Source organism: Penaeus japonicus, unplaced genomic scaffold (assembly GCF_977035675.1).
Source record: "Penaeus japonicus unplaced genomic scaffold, GWHDUDI00000001_assembly GWHDUDI00000041, whole genome shotgun sequence".
Taxonomy (NCBI): domain Eukaryota; kingdom Metazoa; phylum Arthropoda; class Malacostraca; order Decapoda; family Penaeidae; genus Penaeus; species Penaeus japonicus.
Genome location: NW_028234443.1, coordinates 19,526,539 through 19,531,538, shown reverse-complemented (window position 1 = coordinate 19,531,538; position 5,000 = coordinate 19,526,539).

The window sequence follows — 5,000 nt, the reverse complement described above, 5'->3', positions numbered from 1 at the left end:
CTAATTCTTTACTTTACGTTTATTTGCCAAGCATAAGTTACTACATGTATAAAACAAACAAGGTATCACGGAACAGGCATGTAGTAGAATAAAAACTTATGCTAAAATCGAGAACACACGAGGAAAAAACACGCTCCTGCCCAACCCAAGCACACAACCTTCCGCCTTGAAACCTCCTCCACAACTCAAAAGATGGCGGTCTTGGAGACCCCAACTTGACAGGGGGTTGCCAATTAGGGATTATGTTACAGGTCGTTTGTGCTTGGATTGGGTGCTCCTTCTCCTCCTTCTCCACAGCCTAAAATACTCCTGGAGGTGGGGCGTTTGACAAAGCGCCCCGAAGGGCGTCGCCAAAGGGCGTGACGGGGGAGTACAAAAAAAGAAAAGGACAGGGACGCGAGGCACCTGTCACCTGTTCGCATACGCACGAATTCATAACGTTCGCATAAGGAACTACGTTACTCTACAATATATATATATATATATATACATACATATAAACCCTTATATGAAGCGTCCTTATCTGCAATAATTGACAAAAACTCGCAATCGCTTGCTGCCATATTTCAAGTTCTATTGCCAAAGAGCTCCACCCGCACACGCGTAACAACCTATCCATTTTCAACATTACTTCTGTAATGCACACATAATATACGAGGATAACGTTTGTAGCAATGAAAATATGAAAATATATATAAGTGTAGCATACCTAGGTGAGTAAGCCTAGAATTAATATTGCTTTGATTGATGTATCATGGAATCCATTCTATAATGCCTAATACACAAATAAGATCTATTTACTAACTCCTAATCTGCACAACTACTATTTGAGGAAAAAAAAAAATCATACTTAGAGTAGCATGATGTTAACATATTCAGGTTCACATGAATGAATGTATTTGACGTGACACAAAAGTGTTTTTCATTAGAAGAAGCAAATAACTGTAGAATTATATTTTTCAAAGGTATGCCACTGTGAGTGTGAAGGCTGGTTTTGTTCAAGCAGTATGACACTTTCGCTGTCGTACGCCCGACAGTGTCTATGCTTCGCCAACGAAATTGAAATAATTGCAAGGCTGTGATGCTGCAGATAAAGCATATATATATATTGTTACGACGGTCGCCTCACCTATCTGTCACCATCACCAGGCAGGCTTGGCAGACGGCGTGCTAACCAAAGGGTCGTGAACACAGAACAGCTCCAAGAGGCAGCGAACACCACAAGGGGAAACACTACGTGGCGAGGCTGGGCACAAAATAAACACACAATAACATGTCTATCATTCATTCACTAGTTCTTAACAAGTACACTAATCTATGGGCACAATAAAGGGGGGAACCAGCACATCACACTGGACAATACAGGCTTATAACAGTACAACACCAGGTATCTCAGGTCACAAGGGGCACATGCGAGGTCTTAACAGCAGGAGCACCAAATTGCGTCTGTCCTGGCTTTGTTCCTCTGCTCCTCTCGCCCCAACTCTTGCATCATGTTATCCTGTTGACACATGTTTATACAGAGAAAAAGACCCACTGGGGTAGCACTTTCCCCTCCTATCAAGCAGACGACCCGTCTGCTCTGACATATCCAAACATGAAATAAACAACAGAAAGCTTAAAGAAAATCATTCCTCAAAAACAAACAAAATCCTTACAAAACAAAAGAAAATGTAATGGTACATTAGTTCTCAGAAACAAAACAAATATCTTTCATTCAGCCCGGCCTTCTTCTCTGTCGCTGGGGTCGCTATAGTGGAGGTGTGGGTGGTGGCAAGTTCGCATTGGCACCCAGAGGGGCATCTCCAGCCCCAACACCTGGCTCAGGATCGCCACTGTTGTCAGTCGCATTGCCCTCACCATCCAAATGCTCGTCCTCATCTCGGACAGCGTCTGCCATGTCCTCATCGCCGCTACTAAGGCTTACATCCTCTTTTTTACCATGGCCCCAGTAGTAGCAATGCCCTCACCATCCAAATGCTTGTCCTTATCTCGGACAGCGTAAACCATGTCCTCATCGCCACTACTGGGGCTTACGTCAAGTGCTTGAGACTCTTGACCACAGCCAGCAACTCTTTCCTTGTCACACCATAGTTGCATTCAGGCCTGCTGAACTTAGCACTGTAGTAGGTCACGACATACGCCTTCTCGTCCTTTACCTGTGACAAAACTGCCCTGATGCCCTCTGCACTGGCGTCAGTGTCCAACAAGTAAGGGAGCTTCGGGCCCGGATAAGGCAAGACCGGTGCTTCCACCAGGGCCTTCTTCAGATTGCCGAATGCGGACTGACACGCCTCGTCCCACTGGAAGCACTCCCCTTTTTGTGTAAGTCGGTGGAAAGGAGCCTCTACGCTGGCGAAGTTCTGTACAATGCGGTGGTAGTACGTACACAGGCCCAGGTAGCTCCTGACTTCCGCCACATTGGTGGGAACCGGCCACTTCTCCATCACCGCCACCTTCTGTGGGTTGGTGTGCACACCCTCTGGACTAACTACATGCCCAGAAATGGCACCTCATGCTGGAACATTGAGCATTTCTTGGGGCTGAGTTTGAGGTTGGCCTTCCTCAACTACTGTAGTACTTCCTCCAGCCGGTCCAACTCCTCGAAGGTGCTCCCGAAGACGATGACGTCATCAATGTAGACAAGCACCGTCTTCCACTGCAGGCCATCCAATACCCTCTCCATCAGGCGTTCGAAACAACCATGGGCATTGCCACAGGCCCTGCCCAAAGGAAAAGGCCATCTCCATCTGATGATAACACGACTTCAAGTCGAGTGTGGAGAACCACCTGGCCCCCAGCATTGCATTGAGTGTGTCATCAATCCTCGGCAAGGGGTATGAGTCCTTGACAGTCATGTCATTCAGCGCCTGGTAGTCCACACAGAAGCACTGTGTACCTTCCATTTTCTTCACCAGGACCGCTGAGGACCATGGACTGTCTGACCATTCAATCACCCTCTACGCTGCCAGCTCATTGACAGTGCGCTGCATCTCCTCTTGCCTGGCTAGTGCAATACGTTGGGGGGGCTCTTGATGGGCAAACTACTTATGGTATTAATGCGATGTTTCACCAATCCTGTGTGGCCCAGGTCCAAGTCACCCCTGCTAAACACTTCTGCATACTGAGCCAGGGTGTGCCTCCGTCAGGTTAGCGTCGCTCCGGTGCGGCAAATCCTTTAGGCAGTCAGGCAATGGCTTCACACCAACCACCTCCTCGCTCCCTGATGACTCTTCTGGACGCTCCACTGCCTCACAAGTGCCCAGCTTTGCACCAGCTGACACCATCTGGGCCTTATCAGAGAAGTTAGCCACCAACACTGTAACTAACCCCTCCCCCGCTCCAACAAGGCTCTGCCCAACTGCTACACCATCAGCCAGCTGCAAGTTTTGGATGGGCTCCACTAGGCCCTCTACTCCACTCTTGACGGTCGACACCGGATCCTAGACTCTGTCCTGGGGGCAAGGTGCAGTCACTCAGCCATAACTACCTCTGCACAGCCAACCTTTGGAAGCAATGACACATCTTCACTGTGCACCCTCACCAGCTTCTGTCCAAGGTCGACACATGCCTTACTCTGCGTCAGGTAGTCAAAGCCAGGGCTCGTCCAGATCGGTGACATACACCGGCCCACACATACAAGCCTCCACTGGCCCCTTGAGCTGCACACAATCCCCTGTGACACCACAGTCTTTCTGGAAGTCGCGTAGTGGCCAACATATCAGGCCACACTAGGGTCTTCTCAGCCTCAGTGTCCACTGTCAGGTGGCATGGCTTCCCATCTACTGAGCCCTCCACCTGTATCATGCTGGTTGTTTGACAGCAACTTATACAAGTCAGGGCCCGGGAACCGAGGACAGCTGGGTTTTGGCCCCCTTCTCCAGCCTGTCTGAGTTTTCCGCTTGTACCACTTCCTTAGCCTTAGGACAGGTACTTGGATGGTGACCATACCTGCCACAGTCCTTGCAGCACTGCTGGAAGGCATCAGAATCAGTCTGGTTGACAGGACATGTTCTCCGCTCCCTTTGACACCATCTGAGTCTGTGCCTTTTCTCACCAGAGCCCCAACATGAGCCTTGGAAAATGCCCAGGTTCATCTTCCTCAATGCTCCCTTCTCTACTTAAGCTTTACGGCCCCGGAGGTCACGGCGGGGCTGAGCAGCTGGCCCTAGGCCACTGTTTGCCTTCAGGAAGACCTCGAACTCCAAGGCCCTTGCCAGCGCCACCTGCAGGTCTTCAGGGTGTGCTTACTTGATGTAGATTTGCAGCTGCTGGTCCTGCAAAGCATCAACAAAGAAATCGCGGGCCAGCTCCATGATCATTTCTTCCGGGTACGACCTCCTTACCAGTGCCTCCACGTCCTGCGCCAGCTGGGACAGGTTCTCGCCACGCTCACGAGTCTGCTTCTTCAAGTGGGCCCGATATACCTCGGCCTGGCGTTGCAAAGCCTCCGCTACGCTAGTGTAAGAGCCGTGTTGAGGTGGTGGCAGATGCCCAAACACTTCCACCGCGGGGCCCCGTAGCGGTGTTACCAACTGTAGTGCCTTCTCTTCCTGGCTCCAGCCCTGCGCAGATGCCAGCATTTCAAATTGGGTGGCATAAACCTCCCAGGCCGCCTTCCCGTCGTGCACTGCTGGCTTACGCCTCACAGAATGTCTGACCTAAGGGCTGTGGAGTGGAGAACGCGTGCTGTGAACTAACATGCCCGGAGGGGAGGGAGGGGTTGAGCGAGGCAACGAGGCGGGTTGACCGGGTCCGAGTTTTCCATCACCTGTACCCAAGGCAGCAGTTCCAATGGGTCCCCAGCATCCTCCGACACGATGCTGCGAGGCCCTGCCACGGACCCCAGTAAATTCGCCACTCTGGCATCTACTGCCAGAACCTCGTCGCTTTATCCGCTTGCGATGTTGCTACCTTGTGACGCTGCCTTTCTGCCTTCACCTCCTCCCTCAGGCCCTGAACTTCGCCTTTCAGAGTCTGCACCTCCTCCAGCAGCTCAC